The sequence below is a fragment of the Eumetopias jubatus genome, unplaced genomic scaffold (genome assembly GCF_037043125.1).
Source record: "Eumetopias jubatus isolate StellerSeaLion01/CBP00866 unplaced genomic scaffold, mEumJub1_p1.0 scaffold_16, whole genome shotgun sequence".
In the NCBI taxonomy this organism is placed as follows: domain Eukaryota; kingdom Metazoa; phylum Chordata; class Mammalia; order Carnivora; family Otariidae; genus Eumetopias; species Eumetopias jubatus.
The window spans coordinates 22,015,848-22,031,257 of NW_028274822.1; the positions used below are offsets into that span (position 1 = coordinate 22,015,848).

General features: G+C 38.4%; 1 protein-coding gene across 1 annotated transcript in view; it reads right to left on the reverse strand.

Annotated features, from left to right (window-relative positions):
- DCC (DCC netrin 1 receptor) overlaps window positions 1–15,410 on the reverse strand; it is a 750,254-nt gene that overhangs the window by 417,201 nt on the left and 317,643 nt on the right. The window lies entirely within an intron of this gene.

Genomic DNA, 15,410 nt, shown 5'->3' on the forward strand with positions numbered 1-15,410 from the left:
ATTTATTAAGTAATATGAAAATTGGGATAATGAAACAATTGATTAACTGTCATGTATCAAAAGACTTCAGAGCACTTAGAAAGGTAGGCCAAATTTGCTTAAAGTATAACCATTGTGTGGCTGTAGCAGGGCTGACTTATCCATTGGATACGGTAGGTACAGTACCCAGGGTCCATGGGACTTTTAAGGACCGAGGAAGATGCTTTATTTGTTTATTTTCTTAATCAGCAGCGGGGGGGAAGTTATATAATCCAGCCTGGATTATATTAGTCTTTATATTAATACAGTTATAAAGAATAATTCTTATTTTTTTTTAATGGAGAAAAAGATCTACAAAGGCAAAAGTGCCCCTGGGCCATGAAAACTATGTGCAGCCCTGGCTATAAAAAGGCCTGAATTTACTGGAGAGGAGGGGAGGTACTGAGAATGGTATTTTTCATGTTTTTGAATCCTATCACATCTCACACCTTTTCTTCTCCCCTTTTCCAGTGAAAATAAGATAGAGAACAACAGAGAGGCATGAGAGGAAAAAGACTTTTAAAAATATATGAATATAAGCATTGCATTGCTTTATGAAACTAATGACTAGGCTAGTTGTGTCACTATGAGGAAAGCCTGGCCACATTTATTATAAATGACACACAACTGGATAGAGTTCCTTTCAGAGAATATTCTTTTTTTTTTTTTAAATTTTTTTATTGTTATGTTAATCACCATATATTACATCATTAGTTTTTGGTGCAGTGTTCCATGATTCATTGTTTGTTCATAACACCCAGTGCTCCATGCAGAACGTGCCCTCCTCAATACCCATCACCAGGCTAACCCATCCCCCCAACCCTCTCCCCTCTAGAACCCTCAGTTTGTTTTTCAGAGTCCATCATCTCTCATGGTTCTTATTGTCAAGCATGACACACTTTTCAAGTGTTGGGTTCCTGTTCATTGATGGCCAATCTGTTTTAATATTCAAGATGGGAGCTATATGATCATTAACTTGCTTCTTAAGAAAACCAATTAAAATACAGTGCAAACTAATAGGAAATCATTGCTGGAAATGATAATGGCATCACTGTTAAGAAGTGCTAGGTGGCTATGAGGTAAGAAAACATGCCACCAGAAGCTAACATGGCATAGATATGGACTTTGTGTAAAGGTTATGTGCTCACTTTATCCTGCTTGAATGACTGATTCTATTTGTTGTTTCATCATTATTGAGTCCATAAGACAGATTTTTTTTAAAGATTTTATTTATTTATTTGAGAGAGAGAGAGAATGAGAGATAGCACGAGAGGGAAGAGGGTCAGAGGGAGAAGCAGACTCCCTGCTGAGCAGGGAGCCTGATGTGGGACTCGATCCCGGGACTCTAGGATCATGACCTGAGCCGAAGGCAGTCGCTTAACCAACTGAGCCACCCAGGCGCCCCAAGACAGATTTTTTTATTATGTTATGTTAATCACCATACATTACATCATTAGTTTTTGATGTAGTGTTCCACGATTCATTGTTTGCGTATAGCACCCAGTGCTCTATGCAGAACGTGCCCTCCTTAATACCCATCACCAGGCTAACCCATCCTCCCACCCCCCTCCCCTCTAGAACCCTCAGTTTGTTTTTCAGAGTCCATAGTCTCTCATGGTTCATCTCCCCCTCTGATTCCCCCCCTTCATTCATTCTTATTTTTTAAAGGACAACCATTTTTGGCAAACATCTGAAGATGAATAACTCTGTACTCTCTAAGCTTAAGAACCAGCATCAGCAGTGTGGTTTTAGAGGGAGCTGTGGTGATTCTCCTACCTTCTAAAAATTAGCTCCATTGTTCTGTTTTATTAAAAAAGAATGTAGAAGACAGCCTGGTTCCATAGAATGTTCTAAGAGGAACTTTTTAATGGTTTCTCTACTCCTGACACCAGAATTTGATTATGCTGATTAGGTAGGGTTTAAACAATCCAGGTAAATCCTTATTACAATACCGTGTAGGGTCTTTAAGATAGAAATTTAAGAAGATGACTAGGTGATTTGGGGAGCTTACTTAAATTACAAATCGTAATGAGAACTTGACACTGTTGAATCCAGTTTCTTATACATAGGAGAAACAAGGACCAGAACTGGGTTCTGATACAATTCTTTACTAAGGAAATTGTAAAGATCCTTAATTATTTTGGCTAAAAAAAAAAAAAAAAAAACTCTGACTCAGTATGATTTGGAATGGTTTTCCTGTAGACATTTTTCTTCTTCTATATGGCCTCCCTGGTGCTCAGTTCTTGCTTCAGATCTTCATGATAATCATTGGCCTTCACTTATTAATTCCAGGAAAAGCTGTTGAACATGAGAGCTCTCATCCACCTACCCAGAGATTAACACCCTAGGGCAGATTAACATCCTGATATCTGTTTCCTTCCAGTGGGGACTACGTTCTCCTGTTCCGGAGATGATTCTGAGTACTGGGATGATAAGGGAGGTTTTAAACTGCTGGGCAGGAATTCTCTTCCAATTTAGAATAAGAACCACAAAGGGTACCCCCATTACTGTAATTCCACAGGGAACTCTTCTTCCTTTTCTTGTAAAATATGGAGACAGAGTTCTTTAGCAGTGATAGTCCTACATAAAATTACTGTCTGTTCAATCTTGTACAACTTCTGTAAGAATTATCTAAGGTGATCAGAACATAGAGGCAAAATTAATTCAAGAAACTCGAGCCTGAATGTATTTATGTCCTGTTGCTGTAACGAATTACCACAAATTTAGTGGCTTAGAAAAACACATATTTGTTATTTTACAGTTCTGGAGGTTAGAAAGCTTGACTGGCTCCCACTGTGTGATAGTCAAGGGGTTGGCAAAACTGTGCTCCTTTCTGGAGGCTCTAAAGATGAATCTGTCTCCTTTTCTTTTCCAGCTTATAGAGGCTGTTCACTCACATTCCTTGACTTGTAGGTCCTTCCTCCTTCTTCAAAGCCAATAATTCCAGGCTGTGTCCTTTTCCCATCACATTGCTCTGACCTAGTCTTCTGCCTCCCTCTTCCACTTTTAAGGACTCTTGTGGGTCCACTTGGATCACCCAGGATAATCTCCCTATTTTAAGGTCAGCTTATTACTAACCTTCATTCCATCTGCAACTTTAATTCCCTTTTGCAACATAACATGATACATCCAAAGAATCTAAAGATTAGGATGTGGACCTCATGATGGCAGCACAAATCTGTGCATAACAGTGAGCATTGACTCTGAATGTCTGTGACCCCCTGTCTACTCTTTCTTAATCTCAAATCTTTTTGACTAAAAAGAACAAGCTTGTTGGTTGGTTGGGTAAGACCCTGTGATGGACGTGTTTTGTTTTGTTTTTTCACACAGGTGTACTCTGCACTCCTCTCCACCCAACTCTGAGAGGCTGATCCCTCAGAAGGTTTCCTTGATCTCTGACTTTCTTTGAGCACACCCAATGTTGGGCACTGTAAGTAATCTGAATGAGGGATGAGAGTGGATCAGGGTATTTATTCCTGCCTGTTTCCTAACTGTGCAGGTTTGTCTGAGACTAACTACTTTCCTCTGGCGCAAGTCACAGTGCCTTTCAAAATAACCCTCTCTGTAAGCTCTCTTTCTTCCACCTCTGGTAGTTGCTTCATCAAGTTCCCCCTTTGACCAAATGATGAAAACAGCTGCACTGTTAACAACCCCTTAGCACTGCACTATCTCCTGTGTTCTCATACATTCTGCTTACACCTTTGTTAACAGTTCCTTCATTAAACCTTCCCTGAATTAATTATGCTATTCCTTTCTTTCTGGGACCCTTATATAGTAAGGCTTGAATTTTAAGGCTTAGAATTGTCGTAGATAAGGAACATTTTAAAACAGTTTTTAACTTACAGGAGAAAGAGTAAATACTGTTAGGGCATATCTTAGCAAAGTCATCCAAGAGTCCCTCTCTTCAGTAGGTGTTCACCAATTTCCTAAATTTCTTGGCCACTTTTATTGCTTCTATCATTTTTCTACTGTAGCACTCAGGTTTTGATAAGAACATTATAGTCAAAAGGTGAAAGGAGGTGGTTATTAGTTGATGAAATAATACACAGTGCTAAGGGCTGGTTACACAGTGTATGTAAGGCTGCTATTTCTGAGTCTGGTCCTTGAGGTTCAAGTTATCAGAGCAGGAAGTTAAGGAGGGAAGATGGATGTGAACCAGAGAATGCAAGAATGAGGCAGAATCTGGTAAGTTTAGATGGAACAGACTGGAATCCACATCAACCTTTCACCGTCTCCATGTCATATGTAAACAGCACCAAGGCCAAGAGTTGGAGAAGCTGAAGCAGAAGGTAAGGCTGCTGCCTTGTCCCACCAGGGGAGCAAAGAGATGAGCAGCAGCATGTGCCCTGCAACAACACCCAAAACACAGAGAAGTGTGGCTATGCCTCTGTGTCTACCTGCCAAATCTTAGACAAAATTTCTCTTTGTACCTACCCTAACCTAGAACCGTTCTGGGAGGAAAGCCTGGGAATTTCTGTTTCAGCTTGACTAATTTGATGCAGCAAAAATCCACCACATCCATGCTTACCCTTTGATATTCATATGTCCGTGCCACAGAAAAAGGCTGTAAACAATGATTCCTGGTGCCATCACTACAGCCATTCATTGTTTTTCCCCCAAAGTCTCAAATACCTGGAAACATAGTAGGGGAACTGGACTGTTGACATGAATACTCCAAAATGTTCATCAAGTCTCTACGCATAGGTGAAAAAAAAAACACCCTATATTTTCCACATGATTCTCTCTAAATAGTAGCATATTATCATAAACTCTTGGTATCTTTATGCCTTTAAATTTATTGTGAATAGCAAAAAAGTTAAAATGTAGTCATCCTAACAACTAGTGTGCAAGGAACCTTGCTATTTATGGATAATACATTTGAGTCAGTAACATTTTTCAGAATGCAAAATGTTCTTTGGATGAATCTAACAAGTAGTCAACAAAAAGGGGTCTTATTTATTCCTCTGGTCCTAGTATTCTTGACAGCATCATAAACTTGAGGAGAAACTGATCCAACATACAGTATACAGTTTTAGTATCATCAGTGCTCATCCATGTTGCAAACCATCTAAACTATACCTGTTCTGTGCTTCCTCAGGCATGGGGTGTTTCACATATCAGAAATCGAGTCATTTCCAAGGCAACTTGGATATATGACATCTCCTACAGTAAGAATGTATGGACTATAACATGTACATCTCATCCACACTCATCACTATGCGATCTCCAGCCCACTAATTGTCACTCCCATTTGGAATAATTGCAAAACAGAGGAACGGAGGTTTGGGGAGAGAACATTGTGTTAAAACCCAGAAGAGGAAAATAAGTGGTGTGAAGATGATGATGATGAGGAGGAGGAGGAGGAGGAGGAGGAGGAAGGGGAAATGATGATCATGTGATAATGATGGGGTATTTTTTGGTTTTATTTTTTTTTTTGTTGGTCCATGATGCCTTGGGAAAGTTAGTGGAATAAAAAGTCAAGGTGAAAAGGATTTCACAATTAATTGCTCCCTAGTAAAATCTATTATGAAGGAGGGAATGGGTCAGTGTTACAGGGGTAGAAAGATGTAGGAACCAGTGAGGTTCAGAATTTAGGGACCCACAGAAGTAGGTATAAATACAATAAATAAGGAATGAGTGAAGAGAAACCCAGTGAGGCAGGACTCATAAGCCAGATATTGCTATTAACTAATCCTAGACCAGAAAACCAGGGGCAATAAAATTACAATATGAGTTTGCTGAAGCAAAACAAACAATTTTACATACAGCATATAGAAACTATGAGGGTGAGACAACCTTAAATGTTTCTAAAAAACAAGGATTGATAACAGAGTTAAAGCAAAGTATCCATGATTACTAATTTAAAATGTCATTGATATTGACTTTATTTAATGTGTTGCTTAGTGATTTGTTAGTGAAAAAATAGTTATACAGACTTTATATATTTATTTTAATTCTTGGCTACGTGATGCAATTTTTACTTTAAAAGTATTATATTCCACAACTATGATTTTTGTTAAGAGCCTTGGTAGGCAAAACTCTAATGCATATGAAAGTGGAAATTAACTAAATTAATTTTAGAATATCAAATGGTAACAGTGGAAGAGTGACAGGTCTGTTGGGGAAAAAGTTCTCTTTGAAGAGTTAAATTTTAATCACCAGGAGAAATGATTAATAATAAAGCTAGATTCCATCATAACTATATAACATTTTTTTGTTGTTCTGTTTACAGCCAGTTTACAAGGTTAGTTTATACATTTTCAGATGTGGGTTAGATTATTTACTACATTTAGCGTTTTCTATTTTAAAAGCAGAATGAGGTTAAAGACCCACAAGGCCTGTACATTGCATAAATTGATAAGGATGGGGTAGTTTAGAGAATACAATTGAAAGCCCACATTGAATCTTATGCTGAAATAAAATTCCCATTGCTGTTGCATGGGGACCCATGCATTCTCCTTTGACAAGGACAGATTTTAGATTAAGCACTCTTAGATTGTAAATTACCATTCTTGATAGTGGGCCTCCCCTGCCTATGGTGCCTTAGAGAGACGGGACAGACTGTGAAAAAGTGTAGATTTCAAGAAAGCAAAACCTTGTCTCTTAACCATCCCCAACCCCCACACCCAAATTCCCATGTTTCAAGAGAAGGAATAGTAATGTGAAGACACTGTTGAATTTAAATAGGAATAAAGGACATTATAATTACAAATCTTAGTAGCCATTCCGAGAATGATTGGCTGACATGTCCCGTCACCAATTACAATTACATCAAATTCGGCCACCCGAGGTAGGGAAGGTGGGGGCCTGGCTAAGAGAAGCACCTCTCCCGATTGATTCATCTTCAAACTTGCAAGGATTTTATTTTACAAATTCGTCGCATACAGTTCAGGTTAAATAATTAATATTTAAATAAGGTGGAGATGACTTTCTTGAACAAGGGAAAAGAAGAAGTGGAGGTTTCACAGACACAGGGTCGAGGCCTTTTATTTTTCATCCTGTCACTCAGAGATGAGACATTAACATCGCCACCCAATAGAGACTGCTTTCACTAGGAGATAACTGGAGTTCCTAAATCACTGGTTTGTTTGTTTTTGACTGTGCATTTTAAAAATACTAGGATGATAAAATGATCAGAGATTAAATTTCTTATTTTTTAAGTAAATCCGCCATATCAAAGTGAGTCCACATATAGGTCTGCCATGCAAGCCATGGTAAGCCAGATGTTTGTTTCCTAGAGCAAATATACGCTGCAAAGTCAATTTGTGAACTCATTACATAAATCCATATTAAACTATTTAGTCTATATTTAACACTATAACAAGGATAGTTAGGGTACATTAAATGGATTTTATTTCCAGATGGCATGGAGCCAAAGTTAGTCCTTTTATTTCTAATTTATTTCTTGGTTCTAATCTGTGCTTGCCACAGACAGAAGGAGAGACAAAGAAGAGAGAGAATAAAAAGAAGTGATCACTTTTACTCTTCTGATAGTTAAGGGCTAATCAAATCAATATGTTCCAGCCCTGGCAGGGACAGTACTCAGTGATTATCTTATGTTCATGCATAATCCTTTAACGCATTCTTCCAAGATGGCAGCACTATGAGTCCCTTCTTCAAAGCTCGGTAAAATACGTTCAGCGAGGAGGAATTGACTCATCAGTGGGAGAATGATTCACTTATATCCTATCAGGGAACTAAGGATACATAATAAGGCCCTGTCAACTCTCCCTTGAGCTTTTCATTACCATCAGCAATGCCAATAACTTACAGGATTTCCAGTCAGCATCAAACGCTCCTTTTCAATTCAAATGCAAACTGCTAATCATTTCCTCTTCCATATTATCCTCTGAATTTATCTTTCTCTCTAGGAGCAGAGTTTCCACTCAGTTCAGACCATAACTATTTCCCTCTGGGGATAATACAAAATACCTTCGTTTATTTTTTTCTTCTCCTCCAGTCTTTCTTATATACTGCTTTTCAGTCAGACTATTAATTCTGCCTATTTCAATTATATGCTCTGAGATCTTTTAAATATTTACCTCTTTTGCCTCATTTTCTGCTCTATCATAATTCATACTACTCTGCATTATCAATTAACTAGTAATGAGTAATTGAGAGTCTGCCCTTTACCAGGTGCTTGAAATGTAGAGATGATCAAGACAGGAAACCTCAAGGACCTCAAAATCCAGTCTCTTTCTGTCTAAATACACTTAAGTCACTGTGTGATGTTTCATTTTTGGAAGCAACGGCTTTGCCATTTATTTAGTTAAATCAAGAATCTAGGAATCGTCCCAGGTTCTTAAACATTCTCTATATATTAATAGACAATCTCCATGTTGTGAAGATCTTCTAATACATCTGCTCACACTTTTCTGTACTACTGTGATAGGTGCACTTCATCTGTCTTGCTTCATCTCTTGCTGATACACCTTTCCAATCAGTTTTGCTATTTCCAGCCCCTCCTCCTGCCACTGCCAATATAGTGATCATTCACACCACTTCCCGAGTTATCTTTTAAAAACGCCAATAGCATCCTTTACATTCTAGGCATCAATATCCCACATAGCCTAGACAAAAGGCCCAATTTTCTTTGCATATTTGAAAAATACTCTGTGATCTAGCTCCTGCATCTCTCTCTAGTTTTAGTGAGCCACACAGACTTCTCTGAACATACACTTCTGCTTCGGTGCTATTTCCCTAGGCTTTGGGTGTAACATTTCTCCTATCAGCCATTTCTTTGCCCTTCTTGACAGCTTGGCAAAATCATATTTCTACTGCAAAGTCCCTCTCAGCTCAGATGTCATATCTGCAGCAATGAGTTCCTCTGATTCCCATAGAAAGAACTGCTTAAGCCCTCCATTGTGCTACCCCCTACATCTTGTATTTCCATACTCCAGGGACTCATGGTAAAGATTTGTTCTCCAAACTTCTCTATTAGACAAGAAGCTTGAGTGATTTTACTTAGCATCTGCATTTGGAAAATAGGAATAACTTCTAGGATAATTTTTTACGTGCAAGAAACTACATACTTGGAATGAGGTTTTATTGTTGTTGTTATTGTTCCTGATATAAAAAGCAAAAGGTATTGACCACTTCACTCAGTTGAATTTCCCCAAGGGTCATGTTATCCTTTCTAAGCAAGTGTGGTAAAGACCTAAAATATCTGATCGGAATTGGGCTCAAAGGCTCATATTAAATAATGAGAAGTAAGGCTCACGTGTGAAAGGAAAGCAGGTGATCCTTATGTCAGAAATCAGACATGGCATTCATGAGATCCAAAGGCTTATGTATAGGACACCAGTTCTGTTATCTCTTGCCTCTTTCTATTTATGAAATCAAGAAGACAAGGCAAGAGTAGGATATAAAATAAGCTACACAGTATTTTCGCTTCTTTCTTCTTCCAAATAACTGCCATGCTGTTAGCAGAAAATCATTTAAAGAAAGAATCATTCTTCTCCATTCAAAATAGCGTATTCTGCTTTTGTACATTTTCACATACATAAACTCAGTTGACATCTTTCAGAACTAAAGAATATTTTACCTGATTATCAGGTAACTCATCATTTAAATAGGAACTGGAACTGAAAAATACCAGGAAATATGGGAAAACAGCTTTTCTATTTGACTTTTCTTGGTTTACAATGCATATTTAACTTTGAGGATGGGTTATTTTTTATTTCAAGCGAATTTTCTTATGTTCTACAATATATCAGACTTAGACATAATCTAAATAAAAAATATGTTTTGTCAATATTGTCAGGGAAAGTTAAAGTTATCCACGGATTCTTGCTGGGTTTTTGTCAATACAAAATAACAAGGATAGTTATACATCACATACACTAGTCATTTAGGCTTAAGTTTTTTTTTTTAAACTGAACTACATTGTAGGTTAAATAGTTATGTGTAGTTACTTATATGAAAGAAAATTGTTCCCCTCCCTCCTTTTTTTTTAAAGTCTATTTTGGAACCTGGAACTTCTCTGTTAAAATAGGGAACAAAATAAAACAATAAGTGAAAGAACTTTTCTAAACAATAGAAGCCTTGTCAGTCTGCATGACAAGTGGTACCACTGTCCTCCTCAAACAGGGTTCGAACAAAAAACATAGTAGATGAAACACAAGCTGTGTTAGAATTTCAGGAATATTAATACAAAGAATTAAACTCTCTTTAAAGGACACCTACCATCTCTTAATTTTCATTTCACTTTTGTGAGCCTTTACATATTCTGGGTATTTGTTAAATGTTAAATAATTACTATACCATTACAAATCATTCAGTCTTACTTATATTTGATAATTAGGATTAGTTGTGTCAAATTGTCAAATTTTTATTTTTGGTTAAACTACAGATTCCTGGGTAAGAGTAGTTATGTGATATACACCCTTAAGACCCAAGATACATTCTACAACTGGTCCACACTAAGCGATGACTTCCAGCACACTAGGAATTCAGGCAGATATCATTTGTGTGGCAAAATCTTAGAAATTTTAATTTCAAGCTCCTCTCCTTTATTGGTAATTCCCAAACTAGTCTGATTAGACTCAAATAAATATTAAACATCATCCATTTCCCTGACAGCCTCCATGAGTATGGGGGGGCACATCCACATTATGGCAGAGTGACAGAGACAGCAGGTGTGAAGGTCAGACTGTGCTAGCTGAGTGGCCTTGATAAGTTAGCTAACTTCCTTGAGCAGCACTTTCCTCACCCACCAAGTCAGGGGAAAAGAACTCCTCCATAGGATTCTTGAGAAGAATCAATATGGTAATTAATATGGTATTGTAAAGCCCTGACTCAACATGGTGCCCACTAATAAAGATTCAACAGTGTTTTTCAAATCCAGCTCTGCCACTTTATAGCTGTTGGATATTGGCATGGTATTTGACCTCTTTGAAGCATAATCTTCTAATCTGTGAAGTGAGAATAGTAACATATTCTGGACCAGATTATCATAGAAGAAAATGGAATGATGCATATGAAGTGCTTAGCACACAGTACCTGCCACAAGAAGGTTTTTGAAAATGCCATTCTCTTCTGTGTTTTCCTTTTCTTCTGTATTTATATAAATCTTACTTGATTAGAGCTCTGTTAGCATATCCTTCCATAATTAAAATGGTGTTTACTTTCTTGTATTTCTAAGTTTCTCACTGGATTTCAAATAATAAAATACAAAAGCCTTATCTCCTAGTACCTCTTAAATGTCCCAAGAGGCAGAGAATACTCCAAGTAGTTTATTTGGAGGCTGAAGTCAAAGGCAAAATCACACTTACGTTTCTAAACCTTTGCCATACTTCAGTATATATTGCTTGTTGTTTGATGCTTTGTTAGGACCCATGTACTTTGATTTCTAAAATAAAAATAATATAGTAGTGGGACACCTGGGTAGCTCAGTCAGTTAGCTGTCTGCCTTTGGCTTGGGTCATGATTCCAGGGTCCTGGGACTGAATACTGCATCAGGCTCCCTGCTCAGTGGGGAGCCTGCTTCTCCCTCTGCCTGCCACTCCCCCTGCTTGTATACTCTCTCTCTGACAAATAAATAAATAAAATATTTTTAAAAAATATAGTAGTTTATTGAATTATAAATATAGAGATAGATTTAGATTTAAACTTACTTTAAAAGTTGAGGTCCATATTGTATAAAAATAATTATATTATACTTTTTATATTTTATTCCACTATTTATATATTATATATGTTTATTCCACTATATATCAATATTCCATTATTTATATTTTATATTCCACTTATGACCATAGCATGTCATACCCTGGGGGAATGGTTGAGGTTAGTATTACTTGTAGAGTCCTAAAGAATGGCAATTCCTATCATATTCTAAGTTAATTTCCCAGCCTGATCCCTACAAAAGTCAGAGCAAACCTAGAGAATGACCGTGGGCAACTACAAATTTAACTAAGTGGTAGTTCCCATGCCATCTGCTGTGCCAGATGCTGTACCTTTGTGTGAGCAGATTGACATAACCCCCAGTACAATATAGTTAGCCATGGCAATGTGTTCTTTTCTATCCCTGTAAGAAAGGACAATCAGAACATTTCTCATTCACTAGGAATAAAAAGTCATTATTCATTTTCAGTCACATCCCAGGGCTATGTTAACTCTCTCATTTTCTGTTGTAAAATAGTCCAAAGGGATTTGGACCATCCAGATATTTTTGTACCACATGTCATTTGTCAATTGTGTTAATGACATCATGTTAATCTGACAAGCTGAGTGAGAAATGGCAAATATATGAAAGATTTTTAGTAAAACACATATGCTTCAGCAGTGGCAGATAAATCCTATGAAGGTACAGTAGCCCATAATATCAGTGAAATTTTTAGGGGCACATGGTTTGGAACATGGCAAGACAAGTCCTATAAATAGAGACAAATTACTGGATTTCATATCTCTAAACACTAAAAAGAAACACAATGTCTTTCAGACATTTGGGTTCTGCAGGCAGCATATTCTGCTCTGACTTATTTATCAGGTAATATGAAAGACTGTCACCTTTGAGTAGGGTATCCAGAGTAGAAAGAGGTATTGTAACTAGTCCAGGCTATGATGCCAGTGGTTCTACCACTTGTGCTATACAACCCAGTTTACTCTGAAGTATGAGAAGTATTAGTGGTAGACTGAAAAAAATCTGTGTGAAGATAATGGCAGGCCCTAATAAAGGAATCACAACACAAACCCTTAGGGTTCTATTGCAAAGTCATGCCATCTGCAGCAGAGAATTATACACCATTTATAAAATGGGTTCTGGCAGAATATTGGACCCTGTTGGAATAAGAATGCCCAACCGTGGGATAATCAACTGACCAACTGGCTATAATTGCTCATCACGAACTACGTTACTAGAAATGGATCAAGCCAAAAGGTTAGGTGGCATCATCATCAACTTGAGTAAGATTAAAGTGTTATATTTGGTATCAGGTGTAAGCATGACCAGAGGGCCTAACAGCAGGTAACCCCGACAACCACATTTTCAATCACTGTTGTATAAGTATCTTCCCCCTCAACTCACACTTATGGCCAAGTGACTGAGGAGGAAAAAGACCAAGCTTTGTCAGTTTGGTACGTGGTGGGTATGTGGTTGCACCAAAATAGATGGCTGCTATACCACAGCCTCACTTAGGTATAGCTCTAAAGGGGGGCAGTAAGAGAACTTTCCCTGGAAGGCAGAGTGTTGAGCATACCAGATCATCTGCCTTATATGAAAAGAAAAATGGTCCAAGGTAAGAATATACATACAGACTATGAATAAAGTCAGATGGTTTGGCTGATTGACTACAGGTCTGAAGGGAGAGTGACTGGAAGATCAGGCACAAGGAGGTTTGGAAAAGAGGGATGTAGGTGGGCCTATGAGAGTGAATATCAAGTGCAAAGATCTTTGAATCACATCTAAATATCAAATTGTATCCTCCAAAGCTGAGGCACTAAACAAGTAGATGCCAGTTCACATCAGCCAGGTTCCAGGGGTGGCACAAGAGTACATGAATGAAGAGGCTATAGTGTCTAAGATGGAATCTACACATTGCCCAGTAGCATGGGCTCAAACCCAACAAAGCTGCTGCTGTCCACCAGCAACTACTGCTACTGTCATATATTTAATACACTAGCAAATAGGACAAATGCTGAGCACTCAATAAAACACCATTTCAACTAGCCTACTGGTGACATATTGTTTATATTGAACCCCTTCTGTTCTGGAAAGTGCAGAAATTCATCTTGACTGGAATATACGCATGTTCTTGCACTCCTGCTTTCAGGCTTCAGGCTGCAGCACTATCTGAGAGCTCACAAAGTATCCGAGCCACCAACATGAGCTCCTGCATAACACTGCGAAAGATTAAGTAACTCATTTAATAGCAAAAGAGGTACGGGGATGAATACATGACCACAAGATCTCCTGATCCTATCATGTACCAACCACTGCGAAGCTGTTGACTCGATATAGCAAAAGTACAGCTTTTTGGAAGGGCAATTGAGGAAACAAAGTAGAGATGATATCCTAAGATGGAGTGCCTTCCTCTAGGGTGCAGTATATACTCTAAAGCAATGACCAGTATACGTTGTCATGTCCTCAACAGGTAGAGTACATGGATACAAGAGATTGAAGTAGGTGTGGTCCTGCTGACCATCACTCCCAGTGATCCAGCTGGAGTATGTGTGTTCCTTATCCCTGCAACTCTAGGCTCTATGGACTTAAAAGTCCTAGTTCTCAGAGGAGACGTCACTGAACCTGAGTGATCACTGCTGCCTGGTCCTTTCAGGCTTCTTGTGCCAAAATACAAGTAGGCAAGGCAAGAATAATTACCCAGATCATCAGGAGGAGGAGGGAAAACAGGGAAGACTACTGTTGGCACTCAGGTGATCTACTGGACGTGTCTCTTGGTACTCTTCCCCAATTTTGATGGTAAGTGGACTAATATAAAATTTCTATGACCTGTGAAGGGATAGGAGTTTGAGTCATCCCACTCGATGAGCCAGATGGACTGGCAGAGACACTAGCTGGGGGTGAGAGGAATACATAATGGGTAGGAGAATAGAAAGAATGAGTACCAGTTTCAGCCATGAGACCAGTTGCAGTTGCATTGGAGGGGGATTTCATTCACACCTCTAACCTTCCTCTTTTCCCCGGGGAATAAACCAACTTAGATTCTGGAATAGTTATTTCCAAAATTTATTTATTTTTCTAAAGATTTTATTTATTTATTTAATTGACAGAGAGAGAGAAGACAGCAAAAGAGGGAACACAAGCACGGGGAGTGGGAGAGGGAGAAGCAGGCTTCCCGCCAAGCAGGGAGCCTGATGCGGGGCTTGAACCCAGGACCCTGGGATCATGATCCGAGCCAAACGAAGTCACTTAACCCCCTGAGCCACCCAGGCACCCCTCCAAAATTTATTACATGAAGCAAATAGGTTTGAGTGGCACAAGGGTAGGACCACAGTGGATGCAGTGGTACACCATCCAGTGCTCCCTTTCAGGACTATAGCACTCATTCCTCCAGCTGGAGGGAGTGACAGTGGCTGAAGGCTCCTTATTGAATCCATTTCCAGTGACTGCCTTTAGCTAAAGAGAACACCTCACTCAAGGTCACACCCATTTCTGGGGTAGATAGACAGCTCCTCAGGCTAACACAGTTTCGAAGCTTCTATAGGGATCATCTGATGTTTTTGTTGTGACTGTATTGTAATTGTAATTCACTCCTTCAAACTGCGTATGAGTGCCATTTCATTATAGTTCTATCAATGTTGAGAGTATCACCTTCAAAATTAAAAATTAGACCTTTAACTAATTATATATACTTCCTAATTATTACATTGATAACTTAAAATTTTCTAATAACAATATATCAGAAGGAATATATATATATTTGCATGTGTAT